This window comes from Centroberyx affinis, unplaced genomic scaffold (assembly GCF_046629955.1).
Source record: "Centroberyx affinis isolate AG114_WGS23_722 - 3 ecotype Tasmania unplaced genomic scaffold, CSIRO-AGI_Caff_v1 ptg001256l_1, whole genome shotgun sequence".
In the NCBI taxonomy this organism is placed as follows: Eukaryota; Metazoa; Chordata; class Actinopteri; order Beryciformes; family Berycidae; genus Centroberyx; species Centroberyx affinis.
Window position 1 is genome coordinate 172,070 of NW_027279767.1, and position 14,321 is coordinate 186,390.

Here is a 14,321-nt window from a genome sequence, read left to right on the forward strand (position 1 = left end):
GGATAACGACGTGGGCTAACACCCCCCCGCCCCATCCGCCCCTCCCCAAATCCCCCCGATGCTGTTCTTAGATCAGCCTATTTGTTATACACAGGTTTGTTCTCCTCAGCAAGAGACGCTAAGAGAGACAAACCCCTTGACTAGCGCTAAGATGCCATGTGTTGGCTTGTCTCTGTTTGCCACTGACAGTCTTTAGGGATGTGTGTGTTTGGGTGGTTGTGTATTGGCCTACAGGAGCGCAACCTATCTGTGATGGCGGTGCCTGTTTACGTGTTTACACTGTATGTATGTGTAAATTGAACACTTTATGTTTTGTGTATTCTCCAAAGGATCTACAGCTTTAATGCTAAATATAAAGAGATCTTCTCTTTTAGAAAGCAAGTGAGGCGGAGAGTGGAGGGGGAGAGAGAGAGAGAGAGAGAGAGAGAGAGAGAGATGCATGCAAAACTGACGACCAAAACTGATAAGCAAAATGCTACCGCCCCTCTATCAATTATTATGATATTATGTTCTATGATTACATTGAGAAGAGATACAAATGTGAAATCTGAAGGGACGATAGGATGTGACTCACCTGAACTTATGAGAGGATGACTATGAGTCATGTTGCACTCTCACTTAGGGTTTTATTTCTACATTGTGAGCCAAAGCTTGTCTGTATCTCCAAATAAAACACACACACACACACACACACACACACACTAGACCAAATAGACTCGGTGTCTCTCAAAGGTACAGACAAGAAAAACCTTAGCCACCCTACAGCATGCACGCACACGTCCCCTCTCTCTCTCTCTCTCACTCTCTCTCTCTTTCTCTCACACACACACACACACACAGACACACACACACACAACACACACTTCCTAGCAGCCAGTTGTTCTCTGCTTTGCATAAACCAATAACGTAATGGAGAGAAGGCAATTCCCCGATGAACACTGTTATGAATAATTTAAAACAATACAGCTGAAAACCATCTCAAACTTTTAAACTTGCTCCAATCACAGATTCAAAAAAGTCCATAAAGAAAAGTAATGCCAGTCAATAGATGTAATTTGCAGAATCATTGTACAAAATAAGATGAGTTGTCTTGCATTTACATCCAATTCAATTCAATTAGAGCTAAAGCGTCTGAGCTGGTGTGATTTACGCTGTGATGGATTGCAGTCGGAGCCTGCTTAAGCCACCCACTGGGCTCTCCGCTCTGCTCTGCATTGTGGGTAGTAATAGAGCAGAGCTTGCTTTGTTTTGGCGTATGACTTCCTTTCACGCCCCAGGGATGAGGAGGTGACTGCAGCAAAGCAGAAGACAGGAAGGAGACAATAGAACGGAGGGAGAGAGGGATAATGTAGCCTTTAAACAGCGGGAATTTGGCTGGATTTGTAACCTAAAAATAAGTAGTCTGTATGAGGAAAGAGAGCACACAGCGCTTCTTTAATATGTTGTTTTGGGATTTTAAAATTGTGTCTGACTTGTTCACCTTGTTCCCTCACCTAATGCCCTTTCTTTCCACTTCATACTTTGTATCTGTCTATTCAATGATGAGGCAGGAAGGGTCATGCTCTTGAATTATGCTGATTTTTCCAGTGATTAGACAAACACTGATTACCCAACTGTAGACTAATCACAAATTCACCCACAAAGAAAGCCTGAGCACATTGTGTTTTGTTGTTTATTCCCAGCAAATGACTTTGTGGTCAAGTGAAATTTTGATCAAATGCTATCTCCATGCCAGCGAGACGTTCTCATCAACAGGACAGAATAGAGAGACCAGGACCTGAGCGCAGGCTTTCTAAACCTTTCTTTTCTAAAGATCTATTCATGCAGCGTCTTTGAACTCACCTGAGGCAGAGAGTCAGTTTGTTTCTTCACAGGTGGTGGACGCTGTGAAACCACAAGCCCCATCAGCACTGTCTGCTCCTCAACCATCTATCCACCTAGCTCTTTTCAAAGCATCATCAGGCTTCAGTTTGACCCGCTTTGGCTCAACTCATCCTTTGGCCGGTCCGGCGGGACACACTAGAGGTCGTATCCGGAAGGGGACAGTACATCAGCTGGACGCTAATCGGCTGACTCACCTTCATAATGCGCCCCTCTGGGATGGGCCAGAGGACTGGCGAAGGGGAAAGGCAGAGGGAAATCAGACTGTGAGCGATTAGGTTAATGAAGGAGGAGAGAGGAGAGCGGAGTGAAAGGACAGGAAGAGGTGGCCCTGAGGCAAATAAGTTTAGAGGAGAGCCGAACCAATTGCTCCAACAGCTTCAGAGCGCAGCATTGAGGCACTGATTGGCAGCGAAGGAATGAATGCCAAGATATACTGTCAGTCGGTGAAAGAGGTACTCTAAATGTACTCTTTCAGAACCTCCCAATTCTATTAACTGCTGGAAGGTCAGTGAAAGAACTAATATTACACAAAAGTCCTCCTTTTTGCAGCTGTCTGGTTTTACTGACTAACTGTAAGTGAACAGAAATTTTCCAAGAAGCCACCAGCTATTGAGAAGAAGAAATGTAGGTCCTTGGATTGCCAGTTTACTGACATCATATTTTATGATTAATGGGTTTTAAAGTGCTCAGAATTCAAGCAGTTACTTCTCGCTGCCATTTGGGGCTGCTAACATGCTAAATTGTCTAGGGCAGTTTTAAGTCTTTTTCTATCCATTGCCTTAATGTTTCCCTGTTGTAGTTGGAGCCAGTATGAGTGTTGTAATGTTGGGAAATGACACTCCAAAGCAGCTGTAAACAGTCAACACACATTGACTGCTGTAACAAGAAGAAACAAGAAGAGCAACAACAAGAAAAAAGAAAGGAAAGAAAAAAGACAGATATTACAACCTAGAAAATCACTGTTCGTTTTATTCAAGATAATCGTCATTGGGTTTGAATTGCATATAAGGAACTGCTTCCACTGCAGCAAGCTTGCTCACTACAACTAATTGGTCATTGGTTAAAGCTATAGATAGTATTCGATCAGCGTCATCACGGTCGCCGCGGCCATATTGTTGACATAGCGCTGCAGCTGTCAACTAGTGACAGCCTAGGTGACAGCAGAGCTAATAGGAAGCTAGCCGGCGTTTATGGCAAGCCGTTTTAACATTTAATCGCTAGACTGGATATATATTGCAGATATCTGTAATTCAGTTCTTCAATTATCTGCAATTACATTGTTTCTAGTTATAATTCTAATTGTAGATATCTGAAATTGCACTTTTACTAGTCATAAAGCCAATTGTGGATATCCGTAATGAAATTTTTACTAGTCACAAGGTATTTTGGATATTCAAAATATCTGGAATGGTTTTTCATTTTGGATATCTGAAATTAAAATTATGACTAGTAACAATTGGATTGTAGATATCTGAAATGGGAGTTTTTCCTAGTAAGAATTCTATTGCAGATATCCAGAATGTTCATTCTGGATATTAAAAATGCAGTTGTGGATATCTGAAATTGAAAGCCCAATACACATGAATGGCAAAAGTGATGTCATTTGTCCTAGGAAGAATGTCATTGTGGATATCTGAAATGTTCTTTTTGACTAGGAAGAATTGAATTACAGATATCTGCAATACATATCCAGCTACATATCTAGCTATTAAATGTTAAAACAGCCACTTATACTTTTTAAGGATTTTTAGATATCTTAAATTTAGTTTTGACTAGTACAATCAAAGTTGTAGATATCTTGAAATACAATTTCTACTAGTAAGAATGTTATTGTGGATATCATTAATTACCATTCTGACTAGTGAGAATACAATTTTGACTAGGAGAAATGCTATTATGGATATCTAAAATGAAATTACAGATAGGAGTGTGGTTCGATTAAATGTTAAAACGGCTTGCCATAGGCGTTAGCGTTATCTCTAGCATGTCTATTACCGTTTCTGTTGCGTTAGGATTTATTCCAAAATAGCGATGGTGTCCTGCGTTATACACGGCTGTAGTAATGACAGCAATAAAACCCCCGGGGTTTGTTTGTATGCTATCCCTACCGTCCGCAGATGTGAAGGGAAAGAGAGGATGAGAGAGATGTGTGGATAGTTTGGAGAAACAGGCAAACCTTCAGCCAGCTCCTCACAGCAATGTCTGTTCACCTCATTTACACAGGTAACAGTGAACAGGTGTGTGGTGTACTTGCTTCTCCAGCTTCTCCACCTCCTCCTCCGACTTTTATTGCCTTATGGCGGATCGCAAACAGGTACACCACACAACTGTTCACTGTTAACTTAACATTATTGGTGTTGGATCAATCATGACCAATCAGTTTTACAAACTATTCTTCCCTTAGCTAACGTTAATGCCTACCTGTGGTAAGCAAAAAAAACCCTGAGGTGAACAGACTTTGCTGTGAGGAGCTGGCAGAAAGTTCACCTGTTTCCTGTAAACTATCCACACATCTCTCCTGTGCTGGCTTAGATCCTCAGTCTCTTTCCCTTCACGTCTGCGGACGGTAGGGATAGCATACAAACTAACCCCGGGGATCTTATTGCTCTCATTACTACAGCCGTGTATAATGCAGGACACCATCGCTATTTTGAAATACATCCTAACGCAACAGAAATGGTACCAGACAATAGAGATAACGCTAACGGTGGCTAGCTTCCGATTAGCGCTGCTGTCACCTAGGCTGTCACTAGTTGACAGCTGCAGCGCTATGTCAACAATATGGCCGCGGCGACCGTGATGACGCTGATCGAATACTATCTATTGGACCTTTTTTTTGTCCACCATGACATATGATAGAACATGTTATTATTCAGATAAACACATCATATCCTCAACCTGTGGCCTCTAACTTCCCTTAGGACTAGAGGGAACTGTGGCAATTTGATGCTGTATTTCAAGCGACTAAAACTGCACACTTGCTTTCACGCCTTTCAAATAGCATTTTTGGACTAACGAGAAGTGACAGTGATGCTTATTGAGTTTGCACCTTTGTGTGAATGTGTGAATTTGGCCCCGGGACATGCCCCGAGTCAAGGCTGTCCCTGTTCACATGGCTGCAACGCAATCTGTGTGACGTGCTGCACATGTTAATGGATCTGTGTGCCCAAAGTATATTATGCTTCTGTTAATAGGGAGTGAAGAGCAACACATAGGAGCTACACAGTTGGAATTATGGCTGGTCAAATGTGACCGCTGAGGTGTGTTTTGTCAGATGCTGAACAATGCAAAGAAGAAGAAGAAGAAGAAGAAGAAGAAGAAGAAGAAGAAGAACTAACACCTAACCCTAACCCTAACCTATACCTTAGCCCAATCCTAACCCTAAAGAAGAAGAAGAAGAAGAAGAAGAAGAAGAAGAAGAAGAAGAAGAAGAAGAAGAAGAAGAAGAAGAAGAAGAAGAAGAAGAAGAAGAAGAAGAAGAACAACAACAACAACAACAACAACAACTTCTATCTCAAGCCATCTGGATTTGCCTCTCATTACACTTTGCAGTGCAACTGATCCAGAGAAGAGTATTACTCTTCTTTTAATGTATTCATGCCCTCCAACTCCAAAATAGCATGATTTGGCTGCAGCCACCCACCTACACTTCTGCAGTTGCCATTTGTTGTTTATGAATTCTCCTCACTATCCAAACCACTCTCTGCAAACGTTCATTTTCTCAAACTGTCATCAGTGTGCTTTTCATGTTGGGTCCATCCTTTTCAAAGCTTGGGTGTGTTTGCTTGACCAGATGGATTGCTTTGTTACTGTAAGTGAAATGCGAGCTCAAGAGATCCCGCCGGCTCGCAAGGTAAACAGCAAGTGGTTGAACTCTTTTATTTAGCCTCTTGTCCAACTAGAAATTGCTGCAAACATAGCCTTTATTATTTAGCTCTATGGCCGGTGTGCACTTCCACCAGCTGTACCAGCAAGCACTTTACTTTTCTATTTTATATAATTCCAAAAGTGTTGATAGGCTGGAAGAGGACTAAGTTGTGGGTAAGATGGATGGCTGAATATTGGCATTGTAGCCTACACCCAACACAGCATTAGCAATCTTTTCTATTTCCAATATAGCATTAGAAATATTGGTGCTTTCAGCAGTTCCTACAACAGCACTTGGATTCCACCTGCACCTCAGTTCATTTGAATTCATATCACCACTGTGTTGTTTGGATAAAAGCTACATCCACCATTTTTCATTAAACGATATAAAAATCCCTGGCCTCTTGAACAGCTTGTTTTTTTATTCCTGTTGGATAAAAGCAGCCACTCTAAGGCCTCCAAAAAAGGACAAAGTCTCATTTGAATTCAGTGTGGGTGATGGGGTGTATATGATTGCCAGTGCTGTCACCTTTGCTGAGGCCTTAGAGCAGTGTGGGGATTGGGCCTGTCACTGTGCCGGTGTTGGAGAAGCATTTATTTTGGTGATATACTCCCAGCTTTGCTCTATATGTGCCAATTTATCTCAAGGACTGACCCCTTCAGTTTGTATTGGGCTCCCCAGGACATCCCAGAATTTTGCAGCAAGAACAAACGAAACAAAACTACTCTCCATTTTCCTCCCTGCGTTAATGGCTGGCAATGTGTTCTGTAGAGAAACCAAACAAACATCTCAGGAACAGGAGGAGCCTTGCTCTGGCAGATGTGCCTATTGATTTTAAGAAAACTCCTCCTGTAGAATGTGGAACACTTTTAAACACGTACAGGAACAAAACCTCTAAAATCCTCCCTCCACCCACCAACATTCTCCTTCTCACCAAGACAAAAAAAAAAGACAACTAAACAAACACCGCTTGAGATAAAGCCCAAAGGATCTCAAACCATCTGGACTGGAAAATGTGTACAAGCTGTAAACAGATAGCCAAGGAGCAAAACTCCAAGTCTCAGCAGGCGCCCATCAAATGCATTACTGAAAATTCACCTCACGCTGCAGATCTGACCTCGGCCTCACCCTATCCCCTATCACCCCTCTCTGCACCACTCACAAATACTTCCAAAACCCTGGTGTTTCCCATCCAACCGCAGTGCGTTGAGGGTGACCATAGAGGTTGAAAGTCACGGCGGAAGGAGAGGCGCTCGCTGCTTAATGTCAGGGACCTTGGGTTGGCATCAGCTGTAGGTCCTGTGGCATTTGTACGAGATGAAGAAGACTGAAAGTGAATTCTCTTTGTCTTTTTACCCTGAGAGGAGCTGAAATCGAAACAGAAAATAGAATTTGCAAGAATAAGTATTTTCCCTTGCACACTTGTCTTCTAGACTCTTTGCCGCTTTCCCATGTTTGTTCCTCCCTATTTTTTTCTCCGAGCCCCAGGCGCCCACTAAGGGGCAGCAGAGTGAGCGAGGGCCACTCAACCCCCAGTGTCCTTTCAATGCACCTTCACAAGAGTGTGAAATATAATTGGACACCTGCACCCAAGGAGCACCAAAAATAGCTCTCAGTGTTTACACCACAGCCAGAAGGAGAGAGAGCATTGTAGCCGGAGTATCATCGTTGCCCTTTGTTAGATTCAGGCTGTTTCGTTGCTTTCGTCTAATTGCCCAGCCCTCCACAACAATAAAATACAAATCCAGCTTAAGTTCCTAAGAGCAAAATGGAATTTCGAGTGCTTTTTGGTGTCTTGGTAAATTCTCTAGCGCGCGCTAATGTCGACACAAATCTCTCACACCAGCCTACTTGCCCTGAATTTGGTTTAATGCAGCTCATTCAGAATGAATTTTCAGTACAATACAAAGGATTAATTCCCTTAGAGGGGGAATAGTGTATTCTTAAGTGAGAGAGCCAGCTATGGTGCTCTGCCTTCCACCCACTCCTTGCTCTGTTTCCTTCCTCTCTTCATTCTCGGTCTAAATGATCCCTGGTTCTCCCGTTAGCGGACCGTGCTTTTCAATAATCCAACTTTATCTAACTACTGTCAGCGCAAGAAAAAAAAAGTAAGAGCTCATCTTTCAAGAAGTCGAGCAGTATGAGCTGAAAGCAACAGAGCAGGAGTTGCCGTTGTCTGTCCACACGAGCCACTATTTACAGTTGTCTCCTGATCAATAGGCGCTCTAGGCAGTGAAAACCTCACTGAACCAGATCTATATCTCCACCTCTCACCCCAGGGACCTGCAGACGGATCTCAGCACACAATTAAAATTTCACACTTGACTGCATTCCAGACGGTCAATATTAGGAAAATGAATAACAGCAAAGTTTGAAGTAAACATAAAGTTAAATGCGACTAATAACTTGTAATAGCAACTGACAGAGAGAGACAAGAGATGCAGAGAGAAGTCTGATGAAAATAGCAAAACGCAAAGAACATTGACTGTGTGATTGATTGTGTGATGTCTTGGGAAGTTGTATCAGGTTGTGGCATGACTGCAGCCTTGAGTGCTGTGATATACTCTTTTTCCACTTGTTTTTCTCCACCCAACAGAAGGTTAGGTCCTCTGGGAGAAAAGCTAGCACAGGGTGACTGCTTTGTTCTCCACATGACATGGCAAATGAAAAAAGCCGGACATGCAGTAAACTAAATTGTTTTCTGACCAAAAATGAAACGAATGCCGTGTCACACAGCGTGACACAAATTGTAGCTTAAAGGGAGATTCCTACTCCATTTGACCAGCTGGATACATATTAATATACACAAACAAATACACAGTTTGCATTCCAACGCAGGTAATGACAGAAACTATATACAAACATTTTAATTTCCTGAGGTGTCAGGCTATCGCTGGGGTAAAACTCGTTTGCGATGCTGCGGCGCTGATTTCGTCGAGGAATCCAAGCAGCACAACCTGTTAAGTGGAACCAGGGATCAGCAGAACTTGTCAAAGACTTGACACCGGTACATTTTTCAAATGATTTCCAGCTGACTCGCAGGGAGACGGGGGCTCAGCCACCCTGTGAAATATGTGAACACTGCAAAAGTAACTTGTTCAAGATATAGAGGGGGGCTTTTCATTGGGATTACATTGTTATCTTTTTTTTTTAAAATCCCATTCCCCTGCTAATGCTATTTCAAAGTCAGAGGCACTCCTACATGTTGTTTTTCTGCTTTTTTTATTATTTAAAAGTACATCTATCTATCTATCTATATATCTATATATCTATCTATCTATCTCAATTTACAAAAATTGAGGGAGATAATTGTGTGGACGTTGCATACTTTCCTGTCCTCTTCAAACTCAGAAGCACTCTTTGACTGTGTCATTTCCTTCAAAGGACACTTGCGTGACATGAAAAGAGAGAGACTGGAGAGTGGGGAGATTGTGGATGAAAAGATGAGATGAAAATTGAGGACTGGAGTCTTAGTTTCTCGTTCAATGTCAGCACTTATACTTTTTAAATCGGCATATTAACAGGCTTGTCTGTTTGACATCAACTTCAGGGTGAAAAGTGAACAAACAGGTGACTTTGAAGATTTTACAGTGGGGGAGTTTCATTCCAAAATGAGATATCCACCATCTGAAAATACTCCCTACTCTCAAAGAGATTTATGTCATGAAAGTAAAACCTATCATGGGTCACTATTGAAGTTATGAGTCAACGTTAGACCTTTGCTTACAAAGTAGTCATTTTTTCAGAGGACAGCATCGTCCTTGTTTTTGAATTCTTCCGATAGCATTTTTTGTTTCAAAATGGATATACAGCTCTTTTGAAAAGAAACCTACAGTTGACACATTATAGTGAGGGAAAGTGACAACTAGCACTGCTGCTGATTGCATTCATTACCTAGAGTTACATCATGTTTATGGAATAAAATCCCGTAATGACAGTCTTTAGCAGCCAAGAAGTACAAGAAGTACTTTTTAAGTGGAAATGTAATTGCTGTCATGTTGAATACAATTCATTCTGTAATAGCGTCAAGATGTTTTGAGTTTGAGTCCAAATGCAGACAATGGCAAAACTTGGGAGGAAATGTTTACAGTATATCAAAAGCAGGTTGTAACATGAAACATTCCTCCTTGGGGATACAGAAAATAGATACTGTGTATCTCAAGAAAAGTCACTCAAAAGCTCAATGTCATTCTCAAACTTAACTTAGTAATTCTCAGACAAGGATTGCTTATTCCTAAGCACTGTCACTGAGTCAGACTTAATTGAAATTAGTTTCAAACTGTGTTTTGTATTTGCTGACCTACAACTTCAGAAATCAGCTTCAGGCAGTCATGGTTCTGCTAAGCTTATCAAAAATATATACACATAAAAAACGCACATTCCAGGTAGGAAGGAAGCTGTACTTGCTCGCTATATACTTCAGGTTTTCATCGGGTGTGAAATGGCACTGAAATCAAAGGTTTCACTTTTACAAGCAAGATAAAACAGCGTGTTGTGTAAAATCCACGCCCGTTTCCACACTGAGTCAGACTAAAGATGTGTAAACTGAAAACTATTATAGAACTCCGCTTTATATTGTGTCACCCAGTGTTGTTTAAAGGGCATGTGACGCGAGACACTTCACCGCGCTGCAAAATGAGTCATCCCTCAGTACCTTTACAGCTTAGGCTCAGTGCTGCAGTCAGGGAGCATCGCTTTGAAACACTGGTGAGGTACAAAGTAGACTAAACTTCCATTTTTGTAAATCTCACTGTAGCAAAAGTGAGACCACTTGATGCGACGCTCCTCATAGGTCATTTGAAGCGACTCTGTGTCATATTTCCCGGGCTCCTAGTTAATAGCGTATACCGCTCATGAGAGCAGTGAAATGAGCGAGTAGTGGGGGTGGATCTTTGTGGCATTGTGCAATCAGGACATGGTGATGAGAAAAGGTCATTTGTGCTAATGCAACATTTTTTATTCTATGAGAAAGACGTCAGCGTGGATTGATGATCCAAAGGTCACCTGTGTCATCACGCCCATTCTGTCCTGCGGGGTGATGCAAAGCAGATCTGATGACTGCCCTCCACACTCCACACTCCATCAGTGAACAAGAGAAGGCACGGCTCATCTGGTGGGCGGATAAGGGGCTGGGTGGAGCTCGCTCCACTCGCATGATGAATAACCTTGCCTTCGACCTTAAACATGGTGCTTGCTCACTGGTGCTCGATTTTAGAGCGAGGGAATACAGGAAGTTTAAGGTTCAACTCCCTCCTCAAACACGGAAGACACAGCAGCGATTTATGTTCTTTTGATCTTCATCAGCAAATTTAACAGTAATGAGAAGCCGGTGCCCTCATACCGCAAGATGCTGGTTGGATAAACTCGTTTCGTAGTGAGCAAATGAATCACCTACTTGATATGCACAGGAGCAGTAATCATTATCCAGCTAGCTCATAAGCATTATAATCATAGCCTACCAGTAAACAAAGCTTATGAAATCACTTTTTGTCAATTAGCTCTTTGAGAAATGATCCAGAAAAATGATTGTGAACGTGATGAGGGTGATGTGGCAAAATGAAGAGTGGCGTTGTTTTCATTCTTATGCTTTACCATTTCATGCTAAATGACTTCGCAAGGAAACTACACATTTATCCCATATCAAATGACAGAGCTAACGTTTTGCGACCAAATGCTGAAGGGAGTATTTAATACAGAATACAGAATTAGATGCCTTAACTTGACTTGCTAGACTCAACAACATCAAAACAATGTACAGCATATTATATTTAGAGGCCCAATCTATAATTGGAGTATGGCAACGCTGTTGAAATGCTGGTTTTGTTTCCTCAGTGATTTATTGGTTTGAGGCTATATTTAAAATGTATTGTCTGAGCTTCTGAAACAAGTATGTGACAGTATGAGACAGCTAAAGATGAGTTTTACATGTTTTTTGAGGTCGGAAAATGTTTTGTAATATTTCTAAACATTTCTTGTAGATATGATGGGCTAAGTATTTTCTGAAAAGTTTATTTTCCATTTACGTTTAAGTCAAAGTCTTCAAGAACATGTGATTATACCCAAACTATAGGTGCTTCATTAAATTCCAGATGGTATCTTTAACAGAAAGGTTGATTAGTGAAGCCAAGGAAAAAGTTTTCCAGTAAAACTAACTGAAAGACATGTTATGTCTCCTCTCTCTGGCTGGCTGCCAAAATCTGCAATTTATATTTGAACTCTGCGCAGCCCAAGTCTGAATAAGAATACTTTTCCACGAGTATCTCTTGTCTTATCTGAAGAGTTTGAGCACGCGGTTTAAATGAGCCAAGTCTGAATCGGAGCCAAGTAACGCCAATCACCTGTGTTGCAGAAGCAGGTCATTCATGCTGTATGTATGAGGGGGCGGTATATGTAAAACCACCTCAGGAGGAGCCAATCAATTATCGATTTTGAGCCTTCCAATACAGAATAACCTGAGTTGTTTTCCGGGGTGACAGTCCTTGTCATCATATTTGAAACAGCCTGGAAACCTCCAACACAGAATCACTAGAGATTCAAAATTAGCATCTGTCGTTTAATTACCTGGAGGGGAAAAAAAACAGGTGCAATAAAGTGTAGCCTTTGTGAAAGTCTCCTCACACTGAATCCATCCTGCATTAATACTGGAGCTCTTTCCAAAGTATTCCCCCTGGAGATGAAGCAACAGTGCAGCAACAGTGCAGCACACATGCGGGAGAGGTGACCTCTGTGCTGGTTGCATGGCTGTGATGGAAGGACAGCGTTCAAGATCCCCCTGCCTATATCTACCTACTGCCCGTCATTCAGATGAGATCTGATGTCTCTCTCCCATGACGTGTGCTCTTATCACACGACACAGATGTCTGAAATGATGCCAGCGGGTCCAGGGTCTCTGATGAAAACTGCTCGTTATGCGTGGTGGCACATGGCGGGAGGGCTGGCTTCCGAAGGGCAGACAGATAAATTATTCAGCCTGAAGTTTTGCATCAACACGGCTCAGATGGCAGCACATGAGAGGGATTAATTTATGCCACATCCATGAGTGGACAAGGGGATGTCTCAAAGCCATAGTTGAGTGAGAGGAGCTCATATGTATGTAGAGTGGCAAGTCAGTACTCATAATGGAAGAATTAATAATTGAGAAGTTACTTTAGAGCACGACTTGTTTGGAATTGAGATGCGGTCGGTGAAGAAAACAACACAGCTACCCCACCTGGAATCTCAGCTCTGCTTCTGTTCATAGTGTTGATTGCATTTGATGTTTTCGCATTATTTAGATTTGTTGTGAAAACTCTCAAATGCTATTTAAAAATAATAACCGCGGCTTATTTAGGGAAATAAAGACGCACTGAAGCAAAAATGTGCTGTGGCTATAAAATCCCTAGTCCCAGCGGTGTGTGTGTGTGTTTTTTGTTTTGTTTTAATGGTTATTGAAAAAAATGTTGGTGTTTTCTCATGTGCAATCATTCTCAGCTGAACACAAATCAGTTTAAATGTAAATGTAAACGCGTGTTGATGGTAAACAGATTAGGAGTTTGTTATTGATAATGTGCCAGCGCTGAACTGGGCTCCTACATGGCCGTCTAATGTTTGCCTGAATGACTTTGACAAAGCTGGCATAACTGAATAGATTTTGCTTGACTGACGTGGGTTGCCCTGTCAGAGGAGCATTAGCAGACCATTAGCATTCCATGACATTTTCCCATCCATCCAGGAAGCAGCGGCAGCCCTGTAAACAAAGTGCTGTTGCGGTGCATGGCAAGGAGAAAGGGGAATATAATGTAATGTAAAATGGCATTGTTCAGCGGTTGAGATACCAGGTGCGCATTCTAATGCGGATCTACAGGGCAACCTCTGGCTGGCTGAAACAGAGGAGGGAGACGATAAGGGAGCGGACGAATGGGACATGCAGCAGGGTAATTGAAAGTGCTTGGGATTTTAAAGGCCAAATGCTACCAGGGGTTATCAGCAGCAGAAACAATCTGAATTTTTTATGGGAGTAACTTATTATCCAGACAAAAAGGAGGTTGGTCACGCTTCGCGGAGGGCATGCAGGATAAAACAAGATCATAAAGGCCACAACCAAACTTTAGAGTACCTTTAAAGCACTGTAAAATGACTTTTAGCACCTTATTTGCTGGTACAACCTTTGGATTGTGTACTAATACCCTTTGCAATAAATGTGCTCCAGTTACTACCAGCTATTACCTCGGCAGTAATTGTCTATGTAATGGTACAAACTCTACATTGCGGTGTTGAAGTTATTAAAAACAAATATTTTTTCATGAATGTGCACACATGAAAAGACTTCACCACTTGAACCGCTGTAAAGGGCTGCTGACTGCTTACGTTATCATGCAGGGCAAAGCACAACAGAAAATGAGGGAGAGCGCTGCAAAATGTGACATGATGTGCCTCTGATTGCCCATCACAGAGCTACAAATTCCCACAATAGCACAGCGGGGAGAAGACACGCTCGTCAACAAGACGTATTCTGCGGTTGACACAACTGAATGTTTCGTCTTGTGAAGTTAATACCTGCCAATCACTGGCTGTGTGCAGGTAGATGCTG